Here is a 15013-nt window from a genome sequence, read left to right as displayed (position 1 = left end):
ATGAGAGGAGTTTGGACATAGGATAGGCAGTATTTTAGAGGCAGAGCATCCAGGGCTTCCTGATGGGTTACCTTCAGGGCTTGAGCATGGAAGGAGAACCGAGGATGATGTGTTCAAATCTGTTCACTCACCTCTTCCGTGCCACACCTGTGCCGGGCACTGGAAGAGACAGATGAGCACAGAAGCCCTGGCCTGGGGGAGCTGTGGGAGGAAGCCCAGAGCATCTACTGGGAGCTGAGGACTGATGTCCACCTGGGTACCATCCAGGTTCTCTGCATGGACAAGTACAGGCTAGAAGAGCTGCCTGGAGGAGGTACAGCTGTTGCTGGTGGAGACCAGCACATTTTGGAATGGAGACTGCCCCAGCAACGGAGAGGTGGGTGGCCTGAGGTCTGGCTGGTCTAGGGGGTGGTAGGGTGTGGGAGGACCCAGGAAAGGGTCTGGGGAATGCAGCAGGTCCTACAGAGGGCATTTGGGAGTCAGTGTGCAGGCCATCTGGGTCACTCAGGTCATTTGCCGGCCTCCATAATAATTATTGCCATATGGGAGTGCCACCTTTCCTATGATATATTTAATATATTTCTGTGAATGGCCTACCTGTTTGTATTTATAAATTCATGTTTAAAGGAAACTTGCATCACTCTCACAAATGGAAAGCAGCAAAACATAAATTCAATGAAAACCAAATGAAGTTAATGAATTTTAGCTAGATACTATTCCCTGGCCAAGGCCTGCTCTTTCTTTGTTTTTTAAAAAGAGTACTAGGCAATGAGAGAGGTATTAAAGGTCTATTAGCACCAACTCAAGACTGTCTCTCCAGTGCTCAAAAGAATGAAAATGTAATTGAAGGGGAATAACTAAAAAATAAATTATGGAAAAGGGAGTAAATAGTCACCATGGGATTTGACGCTAGTTCTGCTGGGTCACATACCTCCTGGAATCATCTTGGCTTCCTGGAAAGCCAGCCTTATTGCAGAGACTGTAGGATCAATTGTTGTTGCTTCTACCAGGTTCCAAACAAGAAGACAGAATCACGGCCTATTAGGAGGCCCTCCAGAGATGCCCAGGGCTGGATGGGAGGGGGCCAGGCTGTTCTGGGTCTCCCACCAAGGGACAGGGCCCACACGAGTTGCTACATTTTAGCTGGAGTGAGAGACAAGCTAAAATTCTCACCTGACAACCAGGTCCTTGCCCAGGTGGCCCCATATGTAAACCAACTCCCATTGTGGGCCAGGAGCCATCTCCTGCCAGCTATGGCCAGTTTTCCAGAGGAATGGAAAAAGCAGTGTTTTTTTTCATCCTGGCCTGAGAACTCTGTCGTTTCCTCTCTTTCTAGAAACTGAAGAAATCCCTCTTCATGCTGAAAGAGCTCACCAACAAATTCAGATAAACCTTTTTCCCTCCTCCTGCACCTTCTGACCTTGCCCTGAGGACCCAAAGTCTGGCTCAGGGGATGCAACTGGGTGCGCATACGGGGTCTTCTCAGAGCTGACCAGGCACAGAGGGACCCTGGGCCAGAGGTTTGCCCTTGGAGTGTGTCACGGGTAAAGCCACAGAAACCAAGTCCCTCTCACAGGTCTGCAGGCCAAGCATGGGGTGGTCATGGGAGTTGGTGACAAGGCTCAGGGGTTGGGAGGACTAGAAGGGGCTGCAGATCCATGCTCCAGCTGGATGGGGAGAGTCTGGGGCTGGCCCTCCAGGCTGTTGGTGCTGGGTGCTGGGTGCCAGGTGCTGCTTGCATGGGACATGAGTCTGTGTGTTTCCTCGGGCAGGTATGTCATGTTTGGCCTCAGCTCCAGCAAGTACCCTCAGTTCTGTGCCTTTGCTCATGACCTCACCCAGAAGCTGTCCCACCTGGGGGCCTCTCAGCTCACCCCGATGGGGGAAGAGGATGAGCTCAGTGGGCAGAGGATGTCTTCTGCAGCTGGGCCATGCAAACATTCAAGGTCGGTTCCCAGCCAGAGCTGCTCCACAGCAGGGACATGACAGGGTGCATTCATGCCTAGGACATCTGTGCTGGGCGTCCCAGGTGCCATGACCTCTGCCCCTGGTCCTATAGATGTGGTCCCAGGCATGAGTCAGGGCCACAGGCCTGAGGGCTTAGGTCACTGCTGCTCTCCCTCAGCCCCCTAGAAAAGCTCCACACTGTGCACAAAACTCTGGGGGAAAAGGTGGCACAGATACCCCCCTGCCCTTAGGGAGCTTCTAGTTTAAGGTCTTTCCCCTACTGACTACCTAGGTCACCTCTTAACTACTGTGTCTGTTTCAGTCTCGCAGCCATAGAGAGCCTGGGGATAGGCACCACACAGTGGCGGATCCACTTTGGATCCACTCAGTATCTCCATAGCTCTTTACTGCTATGGTTGGCCCCAGTTATTTAGGGAACTCATCACTCATGCAGAGCGTCACTCAGTGGTGGTGCTTAGGAGCATCAGCTTGCACTGGGGCAGGCTTGGTTCCAAAGCCCGGGCCTCCTCCATGTGGTTCCACAATAGGAAAAGGGAACGATCAGACCTCTCCCAGTGTGGGCATGAGGATACAACAAGATCATGTCAATATTGGCATTCATAATGGCCAGACACAGTGGCGCATGCCTGTCATCCCAGCAATTTGTGAGGCTGAGGTGGGCAGATCGCGTGAGCTCCAGAATTTGAAACCAGCCTGGGCAACATGGCAAAACCAGCCTCTACTGAAAATACAAAAAATTGGCTGAGCTTAGTGGTGCACATCTGTAGTCTCAGCTACTTGGGAGGCTGAGGTGGGAGGATTGCTTGAACCCAGGGAGGCTGAGACTTCAGTGAGCTATGATGACACCACTGTACTCCAGCCTGAGTGACAGAGCAATACCCTGTCTCAAAACAAAAACAAAGGCAAAACAACATTCAAAATAGTAGCAATAGCTACTATGTGCCAAGCCCAGACACCTCTTTGAGTCCTTGCTGCCACCCTATCAGCTAAGTGTGCTTAGAAGTTACATGAAGCATATGGCTTAGTGTTTGGCCCATGGTAAGGGCCTAAAAAGTGGTAGCCCCAGTGGTGGGGATGCTGCTGCTGCTGACCATTAACCCCCATCTGCTCCACCTTCTTCCAGGCAGCCTGTGAAACGTTTGATGTCTGAGGCAAACAGCACATTCAGATCCCCAAGCTCTACACCTCCAGTGTGACCTGGGACCCGCACCACTTCAGGCTTGTGCAGGACTCACAGCCTTTGGACCTCAGCTAAGGGACCTGCTTCTCTGCAGCACACGGGGCTTATTTGTGTTGGGGTCTGAGCCCTGAACCCATGGTCAAGGAGACCCCCAAGTCCTTCTGAACAGAGACAGCTGGCCTGGGGGCCTCCCTCTCACTGCATGCAAGAGCCTGTTAGGGTACAAGACTCAAGGTGCTGAGGGAGGCTGTTTCAGGAGGGAGCCCCAGGAGGGTGGTGGAGAGAGAAGGGGACAGCATCCGCCGAGGGCCCACTGAGTGCCGGGCACTCTCCAGGGCTCCTAGCCCACATGGGCTAAGTGAGCCTGGACACTCCTCCTGGGAGAAAGGCACAGATGGAGAAATTGCAGTTCAGGGAGGTGAAGCAAGCCGCTAGCCTGTGGCCACGTTGGGATCTGAGCGCCAACATTCTAGCCACAAAGGCAGCCAAGGGTCATGAAGAAGGCATCACAGAGGCGATTCCAGGCTGTAGTGGTGAACTCTCCACTCTGCACCCCCGGGTTTTGTGCTCTGTGCCCTGATTAAATAGTCCTGAGGGTTTCTACATGTTTAAGATATCCCCAATGTCAATGATGCTCTCCTGTGGATCCCAAGCTATGGAGATGTCCTGGGTCTTTCCATTTTAGGTTCCTAAATTGAATTTCCCAACACCTAGAAGCAACCCAGCTGCCCTGTATGAGACCAAGGACCTTTATTTGTGATTCAGAAACAGTGGAATAAAAGGAAAGGAAAGAAAACCCCAACGGCCACCTCAGCAGGATGCCCCAAGGGTAGTGTCCTGGTGTCACTGACTCAGACATGTGGGGGCTTCTGCCACCCATGCTCAAGAGCCATTTTGCCGTTTCACCATCTCTGTGTCCTCCACAGCCCTCAGCGGCATGCAAGCGAAGAACGTGTTCACCATGAGGCTCAAATCTCGGCAGAATCTACAGAGTCCAACATCCAGGTAGGGGAAAGTGCAGGGCTTCTCGGGTGATGCTCTACTGATTTTATTTTAACGAACGAAAGACCAGAAGAAGTCAGTCTTTGAAGGGAGAGGAGAGGAGCATCTGCTGGCATTAGCAGCCATGCCATCGGTAGGACCGGCTCACCTGGTAACCTGCGGCCACCTGTGCTTTTACATCTACTCTTGGTTAACCACGGGCCACTTTTCCAGCTTGGACTGTAAGCATCTGTTCCACTTCCTCTCCTTCCTCATTGAACTCTTTCACTAAAAGGAGAGTGCAAGAGAGACTTAAACTGTTTGACTCATTCTTAAGAACTTTCAGGAAAAGTGTTGGGAGGGAAGGAAATTTCCCAACTCTGGGAAACAAGCCTTGTGGATTATCTGCAGGTTTCATTGATCTGTGCTGTCCTCCCCACATGCATTAGGAAAATTGGCCTTGGTTCTAATAACAGCGTTTGTCCTGGTGACAAGGAAAGGTTTCTTCTGATGTCCATTATCTCCAAGAGGGATGCTTTCTCCAGGCAGAGGCTGTGGCCAAGTGCTCAGGGGGCTCAGAGAGCTGCTGGGAAGGGGTGAGCCCCTCTCCTCCCCAGAGGGAAGCTCCTGGGGCCCTCTCAAGCACCCCTGGCTGTGGGGATGCTTCCCAAGCTCAGGGTGGCAGCCCAGGCTTGTGGAACCAGCCAGGAAAGTGAAAGGAGGGCACATTCCCTGGGGAATCTTGCCTGCCCATCGGGGAGCCCTGGAGGAAATCCTGCAACATCACCTGAGGCTTCTTTTTTTATTTTTATGTTTTGAGATGGAGTCTCACTCAGTTGCCTAGGCTGGAGTGCAGTGGCATGATCTCGGCTCACTGCAACCTCTGCCTCCCAGGCTCAAGCCATTCTCCTGCCTCAGCCTCCCGAGTAGCTGGGATTAGAGGTGCCTGCCACCACGCCCAGCTAATTTTTGTATTTTTAGTAGAGAAGGGCTTTCACCATGTTGGCCAGTCTGGTTTTGAACTCCTGACCTCAGGTGATCCACCCACCTTGGCCTCCCAAAGTGCTAGGATTACAGGCATGAGCCATGGTGCCTGGCCCACCTGAGGCTTCTATTTCCTTTCCCAGCCACACCACCATCCTGGTGGAATTCTCTTGTGAGGAGGGCCAAGGCCTGAACTACCTGCCGGGGGAACACCTTGGGATTTGCCCAGGCAATCAGCTGGCCCTGGTCCAAGGCATGCTGGAGCAAGTGGTGGATGGCCCCACACCCCACCAGACAGGGCACCTGGGGGCTCTGGATGAGAGCAGTGAGCCCTGGGCCGGGGAGCCAGTGCTGCCTGGCATCCTCCGGCCACCCCATCTGGCTGAGGGGCTGGCTGAGCCTGGGCCTGCAAGTGACTGTCATCCCTGTCCTTCCTGCTGAGAGGGTGGGCTGCCAAAATCTTATGTGAAAGCAGCTGTGGAAACAGCCCCAGCCATAGGCATGGCTCCCTGGCCTTAGTTTCCCCAGTGATAACGACACCGCCAGTGTATCCCCCTCAATGCAGTGGCCAAAGTCAGAAAGTGGGATCAGCTGGGCGTGGTGGTTCACGCCTGTATTCCCAGTATTTTGGGAAGCCAAAACAGGTGGATCACTTGAGGTCAAGAGTTCAAGACCAGCCTGGCCAACATGGTGAAACCCCATCTTTACTAAAAATACAAAATAAATTAGTTGGGCATGGTGGTGCACACCTGTAATCCCAGCCCCTCGGGAGGCTGAGGCACGAGAATCGCTTGAAGCCGGGGGGAGGAGGTTGCAATGAGCTGAGATTGCTCCACTGCATTCCAGCCTGGGTGACAAAGACGCCATCTCAAAAAAAAAAAAAAAAAAAAAGTGGGATCAGAGAGGCAGAGCCTGGTAGTGTCCCCCACCATCTAGGAGAAAGTGAGGATGAGGAGACAGATGTCCTTATGACTGCAGGGTGATGGATGTGGTTCATCAGGATGCTGGTCCAGAGGAAATAACTTCATACTCATATTTTTACCTAATATTTAGGGAGCATGTTTACCAGGCACAGCACCAACTTTTTTTGTTGTTGTTGTTGGACACAGTCTTGCACTGTCGCCTAGGCTGCAGTGCAGTGACATGATCTTGGCTCACTGCAACCTCTGCCTCCCAGGTTCAAGTGATTCTCCTGCCTCAGCCTGCCAAGTAGCTGGGATTACAGGTGCCCACCACCACGCCCAGCCAGTTTTTGTATTATTAGTAGAGACGGGGTTTCCTGTGTTAGCCAGGCTGGTCTTGAATGCCTGACCTCGTGATCCACCCGCCTCAGCCTCCCAAAGTGCTGGGATTACAGGTGTGAGCCACCACACCTGGCCACAGCACCAACTATATGTGCACAATTTCATTCAGCGCTCATGCCAACCCAGCAAGAGAGGTTGTGGTATCAGATCTGTTTCACAGGGAGGGAACCCAAGGCCCAGAGGCTTTAGTCACCTCGGAAGTGGGGAGCCAGGGTTTGAACCCGTGTCTTCCGGCCCCAGGGTCCGTGCTGTGACTGCCCTGCATGCTGCCCCCTGGGACTTCCCTTTGGGCTCATCTTCTGCTCACCCAGCACCTCTTGGTACAGCACCCAAGGGACTGCAGTCATGGGCTTTTCTCTAAGTGAACAACTGGCCTGTGAGGTATCCATTAGTCTTTGGTGGATTTAGTCATTGTGAGTCTGTAGATCACTGGTGAGTGTCTTGCTAAAGTTCAGGTCTGGGCCAGAGAAGGACATGGTTAGTTCATCAGGACCACGCCAACTTAGTGCCCCTTGGGGGGCTGGTGATCAGCCTTCCCTGGCAGTCCTTTCTCTGTGTGCCACCTTCTTCCTGCCTTTTGCTCTTAGAGCCAGGTCTTTGGAGCCTCCTTTCCCCTGCAGCTGGAGAATAGGGGGTGTCTGTCCTGGGGGCCTCGCTACCTACTGAGAATCCCAAATGGGGCCTCTTTTCTATCTTGACACCTTCCTTCCCCATCCGGGCAGCTACTGGGTCAGTGGCAAGAGGCTGCCCCCTGCTCACTCAACCAGGCCCTCACCTACTTCCTGGACATCACCACCCTCCCAACCCAGCTGCTGCTCCAAAAGCTGGCCCAGGTGGCTGCAGAAGCGACTGAGAGACAGAGGCTGGAGGCCCTGTGTCAGGTGAAGATCAGGGCTGGTGGGCAGTGGGGATATGTGGGGGGTCCCAGCATGTGGGGAGCCAGAGCCCAGACCTGGTCTTTAACTCCTGAGAGAGATCCACACCAGGTTCCCAAAGTGAGACTTGTCAAAGGCTGGTGGGAAGCCAGGCACCATCCACAGTCCCATGTCACTCAACACAACTATGTTGAGTAAACTGAGTTTTTCCAAGTGTCTGCAGGATGCAAACAAAGTGCATTGCCTTGAACATTAGCTAGAAAGGGGAGCTGTCCTTATCCATCTTTGCTTTCCCCAAAACTAGAATTAAACTTTTCACTTAAGATGTATTGGGGGATGGATGGTGTGGATGAATGCATACATGGGCATAATGGGCAGAGTAACAGATGGAGAGGTGAATTAATAAGTTAATGAGAGAATGCATTAACTCACCTGCAACTGTCTGGTTCCAAGTCTGCAAAAGGCACTGGTTATCATTATTATTGTCATCATTATAGCTAATTATCTCGATCCCAACTACCTCCACCACCATTATTTTGTGGCTGCAATGTACTAACTTGGCACATGCTTTCTCATTTAATTCCCAAAACATCCCCACAAGGCAGGCAATACTATCCTTGTTTCACAAAGGTTAAGTAATTGGGATGAGATTCCACAGCTAGTGAGGACACCCAGCCAAGATTTAAACCCAGGTCTGATTGGTTCCAAGCCTTGCCCCAAATTAAATTGCAACAAAAATTTGACCCCTGCCCACGAGTTGCTGACAGTGGAGGTCACATAAGTTAGATAAATGTACCGGACTGAGTTCCTCCAGGACAGGAACTATTTCTTCTCAAGCTTGGTAGTCTCAGCACCTGGACAGTGCCTGGCACATGGGCTTGTTTGTTGAGTGAGTGAATGAATGAATGAATACTGGGTTGTGAAAGCCTTTTCCCCCAAAGTGGGGCAGGTGCCCTGAGTCGCTCACATCACCCTCCACTTAACCTCAGAGTACAGCAAGTGGAAGTTCACCAACAGCCTCACATTCCTGGAGGTGCTGGAGGAGTTTCCGTCCCTGCAGGTGTCTGCTGGCTTCCTGCTCTCCCAGCTCCCCATTCCGAAGCCCAGGTTCTACTCCATCAGCTCCTCCCGGGATCACAAGCCCATGGAGATCCACCTGACTGTGGCCGTGCTCATGTACCACACCCGAAGTGAGCCAAGGGAGGAGGATCTGGAGCAGCCATGCTCCGCCCCTTATTGGGCAACTGTTCATCAACTCGGCCTCAGCTCCCTCATCAGTTCAAGGAGGGAGGGAACACCCACCACCCAGAGTTGTTAACCGTAATAGGAGGCGTGTGGGAGACATCTCTAGGAATCAGACACTAAACCAAGCCTTCTGTATGTATATGATCACTTACATTGTGGGGTAGGCCCTGTGTGCATTTTACAGGTGGCACAGAAAGTCACACTGTTAGTAAGTGGAGAGCAGAGATTCGGACCTGGTTAGTCTAACTGCTGAGTCCAAGTCCTCCACCACTCCACTGTCCCACTACTCTTGGGACAATTTAATGAGATCAGACGTGGAGAACACCCAATGCTTGGTGGGAGGCCAGTGGTTCTTAGTCTTCCTGGTCGTGCAGCCTGAACGCAGGGGAGATTCTGCATTGATTGTTCATTCACTTACTGAGCTCATTCAGTGATGGTTTATTTCACACCTCCATGTGCCCGGCACTGGGGTGGGTGTGGAAATACAGCAGACATCAGCCTTGCCCTCAGGGAGCATCTAGAGGCAGCAGTGGAGAGATAGACATAGAAATAATTAGATGATTCTCACTGTGCTGAAGCCAAGAAGGAAAGGTCAGGGTCACTGAGGGAAGGGAAGTGGGCCAGGGTGGCAGGGGGCGGGGTGATGCTGCCATAGAGCGGGAGGCCAACATCTCGTCCAGGTGGTTTCAGCTCCACCACTGGCCGCTGGCCCCTGCCCTGCCCTCTGTAACTGAGCGTTGCCTGGGTGGGCAAAGCTGGGAGCTGCCCACACTTCTGAGTCCTCTGTCCTCTAGGAAGCACAAACACAGTTTCTAAAAACTGGCCAGAGACTCTGTTTGCCCTGCTAGAGAACACCCACCCAGACCAGGAGAGGAGAGGCCTACATGTCTTGTGAGAGCAAAATGTAATCCCGAGGAAAACCAGGGGGACCTCTGCAGTTGGTTGGAGGCCTCCTTCAAGTGCTGGGCCATTGTAAGGGGAACAGAACCCAGAGAAACCTCCTGGGTTTCTACAAGCCTGGGAGGGGCCGCTGAGGAGGAAAGCGAGGTGCCAGAGCAGGCTGAAATGCGCGGAGCTCATCCACCACCCAGGGTTGCTACCAGCAAGGGCCATGCTCACGAGCACACACAGCAGTAGCCACCCTGAGGGGTCACTTCATGCTGCTGTCAGTGGAGCTCAGTGGTGAGCTGGGAGTGTTCCTGGAGAAACTCTTTGGAAGGATCACTGGAGTAGGAGTCAGGGAACCTGAGCTGTCCACCTGATTCCACCGTGACCCGAGTGACCTTGTCCAAGTCACTTTTCCACTCCGAACTCAGTTTCTGCTTGGGCAGATGGAACAACTTGCAGCCTCTCTAAGTCCCTTTCAACCTTCCTCAGCTCTGGGCTCATAGAGGGTGAATCTCAGAACCAGAACAAACAGCTGCTCATTGAGTCCTGAGAGTGCCTGAGTGGGGGCGTCCAAGGAGGCCGTGGTGTGGGCGGGGCAGCTGGTACAGTTTGCGCATGGGCAGTGGGGGACGTTGGTCACTTTGTGGTATCGTTGCAGATGGCCAGGGTCCCCTGCACCACGGCGTCTGCAGCACATGGCTCAACAACTGAAGCCTCAAAACCCAGTGTCTTTCTTTGTGCGGAAGTAAGCACCCCTTCCACTCTGTCCCCTGTGGGGCCGCCGACCCCTGGGGGTTCCGGGAGGAAAGGGAGGGATCTGGGGTTTAGGTGCCGCTCGGGGGCCCCGTGGCCCATAAAGAAGACACTGGGGTCACACTGGTGTGCCTGTCTCTAGCAGGGACAGCGATGACAGCAGTGCTGGAGGGGCCCAGAGTCCAGTGAGCTTGGCCCTTTTTCAGAAGGACCTGGGGGAGGTGCTGGTGGCTGGACAGAAGCGAAGCAGCCTGCAGGACGTGGGAAATCAAACAGGAGCTTATTGTCCTCTCCACCCCCTCACGACCGCCTCCCACAGGCCCAGCTCCTCAGCCATCCTGTGTGTGCGTGGGCCTGGGGTGTCTGAGGACTGGCCCCCTCTTCTCCTGTCCTCTTCAGTGCCAGCGGCTTCCACCTCCCCGAGGACCCCTCCCATCCTTGCATCCTTGTCAGGCCTGGCACAGGTATCGCTCCCTTCCGCAGTTTCTGGCAGGAGCGGCTCCGTGACTCCCAGCGCAAGGGTAAGGCTGGAGGCTTCCCAGGTGGGAGGGGCACTAGGGGCAGCGCCTGCCTAGAAGCAGAACCGCAGCCCCACGAACGGTTCCTGGACCTCTCTGGAGGGAAGACCTCCCAAGTTTGCCTCCCTGTGCGGGCCTCTGTGGGTTAGAATGGCCGCTTTCACGTCTCCGGCACCGGAGCCGGGGCTCCCTCTCCTGGTAGTGGGGGCAATGGGAAAGTCCCTGCTTTTGACCTCCGATGGGCTGAGGGAATCCTGCATCTGCATTTTCAGTTGTGTGACTATGGATGATGGGGATAATGCTATTAACTAGCTAGGATACTTGTGGGAGTTAAGTGAGAATTCCAGTCGGGCTTGGAGCCGTTGCGCCCTCTGGTGGTCAACTTGGTAACAACAGCCCGGGACTTCTGGCAGTAGTGCTGGAAGGCCGCAGGACCCTGGTCTTCTGGTGCCGCCGCCCAGATGAGGACCGCCACCTACCGGGAGGAAATGCTGGAGATAACCCGGAAGCAGGTGCTGCATGCGGTGCACACGCCTATTCCCGCCTGCCTGGCAAGCTAAGGTAAATGCAGCCTAAAAGCTGGTGAAGCATTACACACACAGGCTTCAGTATGAGCCCTGGGTCCCCACGGGCCCGTCGCCTCCCTGAGCCTTCAGCTCTTGAGCTCTAAAATGCGGGTAGTTCACAACCATCAGAGTGATGCTACGAAGAGTGTTACGCCCTCTCATACAGCATAAGCGACAGGCCCGGAGAGGTTCAGGACTACCTAGATCACACATGGGTTAAGCCCAGAGCTCAGCCTGCTGAAGGTCCCCAGCAGGCCCCCTGGGACATGCGACTGCCCAGGGAGAGGTGATCCAGGCTGGCTATGCTCAAGCCCAGCAAGACTGGAGGGCGGCCGACGCTTCCACCACGGCCCTCAGACGGGCTCTGCTGCCCCCAGGGCCGCGTTGTCTCCTGAGCCGGAGGTGTCAGAACAGACTCTCGGTCCTCACACATTTGTCCCATCAGGGCACCTCTCGGGTCCAGTGCTCTGTGCCCAGTGCTGGGGCCACTGGGCATCCTGTGTGGAGCAGGAGCAGAGAGTCCCCGACTGACTCCTGGACCTTCTAACTGGGAAGCCCAGGATCCGTACCCTGCAGGGACCTGATGGACAGTCTGCATTGAGAGGCTACATTTTCCAGAGTATAGACAGAGCCCTAGGCAGGGGGACTGGCTTCATTGATGCTTCTTTGAGGCATGGCAAATTCAGAGACAGTCTGGGGTCCCCACTGGATGGTCAACCCCTCGAGGGCAGGACTGTGTCCAGCATTTATCTCTCTAATCCCAGTTGAGCCACAGGGGCATCTGTGCACCTCATCCTAAGCCTGGCCCCATGCAAGGTCCTGGCTGGGAGGGGACTCACTCCTCACCCCTTAGTGCCCTCTCCCCACCTCCCTGAGGCCAGCAGGCCTGCCTGCAAGCCTTGTCCCCAGCAGCTGGGGACTGAACCCACCACTTCCTCTGGTTTCAGGTCTATGTTCAGAACATCCTGCGGCAGCAGCTGGCCGGCGAGGTGCTCTGTGTGCTCCACGAGGAGCCGGGCCACCTCTATGTTTGCGGGGATGTGCGCATGGCCTGGGATGTGGCCCGCACACTGAAGCAGCTGGTGGCTGCCAAGCTGAAGTTGAATGAGGAGCAGGTCAAGGACTATTTATTTCAGCTCAAGGTATAATAGTGGGTGTGTGGGCTGAAGGTGCCGGCCAAGGCCACAGGCCTTTGGAGCCAGGACTAGGGGTGGCAGGTAGACCCAGGGGAGTCAGGCCCAGAAAAGTTCTGGGCCCCAAGAGAATCTTAGCAGTGGCCGAGATCTCAGCTGGGTGGGCTGTCAGAAGGCCCTACTGCACATCCTGGACTGGTTGGCAGCTTTGAGAAGTCGGGTGAAAGTGTTCCATTTTTCCATCTGTGGAATGGGGGCAGAGAGTCTCCCTGGCCTCTCCCCAAACCCCCCTTTCAGAAAGTATCTGTGTGGCCAAAGCAAGGCTGTGAACACAGGGGAGAGCAAGGCTGCCCCGGTCAGCCTCGTGTGAACCTCACACTTCTTATTTACACCCAGGCTGGTGTCTGCTCACCCTCATCCCCCCAGCAGGAAGGGCTTGCATTTTATTGATGATGATAGTAGTGATATTTATCAAGGGTTTTCACTGGGCATACTGCTTGCCAAGGATTCTGCTGTGACATTTTGTTCAGTGCTGCCGAGGATTTTATGAGGGAGGCACCCCATTTTGCAGAGGGAAGGGGGCCTACGGGGACCACAGCAGTGAATATGAAAGCCTAGAGTTCAGTCTGCCTCTCTCTGGTACCAAACCCTGTGATTGTCACTTCCATACTCTCTGTAAGACACATTCATACGTTCAACCGAACATTTATTGAGCACCTACTATGTGCTAGGGGTAGAGCAGTAAATGAATCAGGCAAAAATTCTTTACATTCCACTGGGGCTGACAAACCCAAACAAGGAAGAGGTGTAGTGCTTCAGAGAAAAACAGCAGGAAACAGCCCAGGGAATGCTGGGGAGTGTAATTTTAAATAGGGTGGCCAGGGAAGGCAGAGCTGGAAGGCGGCATCTGAGAATAAACCTGAGATGGTGAGGAGGAGCCCTGTGGACACTGAAGGAAACACTCTGGGCTGTTCTGGAGGGGCAGCAGGTACAAAGGCCCCGGGGGTGGGAGTTAAGCTGGTGTGTTTGAAGAACAGTGAGGAGATGACAGGCATTTCCCCAAATGTGTTGAATGGGTCGGTAGGTACTTGGCATCAAAAAGTTTCCAAGGTTGAATAGCCTGAGACATGCTTAGTTAAGCCAAGGCAAACATTTTGCTTTACTACAAGACTTCTGGGAGACTTCAACGTGCTGCTATGCATCGGGACCCTTCAAGGCTGGGAGGAAAGAAATGACGTAGCATTTCCCAAACGTATTTATCTCAGAGCTCACACTTCCTGGAGCATCTTGGGTGGGGGATGAGCACTGAGCAGGAAATGGGAATGCCAAGTAAAGCTTTGGAGATGGTTAGCGGGCCCACACCAGATCAGGTGCTGAGGGCCGTTAGAGTCTAAACCAGATTCAAGCACAGTGTTAGTTTGACAGTTGGGAAGACAGATGGCTCATGGAGGTCCATGCGATAGGGAAGCTGGGCAGCCTCAGGGGCTCATGCCAGCCTGGACTTGACACTTTGGTCTCTGTTTCCACCTAAAAGAGCCAGAAGTGCTATCATGAAAATATCTTTGGTGCTGTATTTCCCTACAAGCGGACAAGGCGGCAGTGCAGCCCAGGAGCCTGGAGATGTCAGCGCTCTGATGGCCCATAGGAGGGGTTAAAGCTGCCGGCACAGAACTTAACCATGGAGCCAGCTCTGCATTATCAGAGGTCACAGGGCCTGGGGAGATGGAGGAAAGTGATATCCCCCAGCCTCACATCTTATTTTTTCACTTCGTTCCCCATCAAGCCCTTTACTTGACCTCCTCCCAAGTAGCACCCTGGATTGATTGGAGCCTCCTCTCTCAAGCTGGGGCCTTCCTGGTCCCTTGGAGACGAAATCTTCAATGCCAGACCTGGCAAATGGGTGAAAGATGGAACCCGCGCTGAGTGCACCACTTCAAGTGACCACCAGGAGGTGCTGTCGCACCACTGCGTATTTAACTGCCTTGTGTACAGTTATTTATGCATCTGTTTAAAAAACTAACACCCAGTCTGTTCCCAACAGCCACTTGGGTCTTCCCTGTATGATTCCTTGATGGAGATATTTACATGAATTGAATTTTACTTTAATCACACTGTATGTGTGTTGGGGGGGTGCGGTTGGAGGCTGTTTTGTAGGGAATGTGGCCCTCAGTTATACAGAGTGGGGAGCTGGTGGGTGTCGCAGCCTGGACAGATCCCCCACAGAGGGACACCCCAGGTAGGCCATGGCTTCTCTGAAATGGCTGCCAGGTGTGACAGCAGCAGATGGAGCTTCGTGCTGGTCCAAAGACCTGTGGTAGGGCAGGGGGAGCAGGCCTGCCTCCCACACAAAGGATCTGACATGGGGTCTGGCGAGGGTGGGATTCTCTCATGAAGCCAGCACTTCCGGGAAGGCCTTGAGCTTCTTCTTAGACACTGTCTTAGAAAGCGTTTTGCTCTGGGGCCACCTGTCCCATGTGAGTTTGTCTCATATGGATGTGGCCGCTGGGAAGGCAACATGTCGAGGCAAGTGTGGGCCACAGCATCCTCGTCCGAGGGATTAGGGACCCTCCTGGGTTTGGAGCTGGCCAAGGAAGGCTTCTTAAGAGACTGAGCCCCAT

General features: G+C 53.8%; 1 pseudogene; it reads left to right on the top strand.

The window, feature by feature from the left end:
* The first annotated feature begins 276 nt into the window (after window positions 1-276).
* Window positions 277-14040, top strand: LOC129017550 (nitric oxide synthase, inducible-like; annotated as a pseudogene).
* The last annotated feature ends 973 nt before the right edge of the window (window positions 14041-15013 follow it).

Source organism: Pongo pygmaeus, chromosome 19 (assembly GCF_028885625.2).
Source record: "Pongo pygmaeus isolate AG05252 chromosome 19, NHGRI_mPonPyg2-v2.0_pri, whole genome shotgun sequence".
In the NCBI taxonomy this organism is placed as follows: Eukaryota; Metazoa; Chordata; class Mammalia; order Primates; family Hominidae; genus Pongo; species Pongo pygmaeus.
This window is presented reverse-complemented; position numbering and strand designations above follow the sequence as displayed.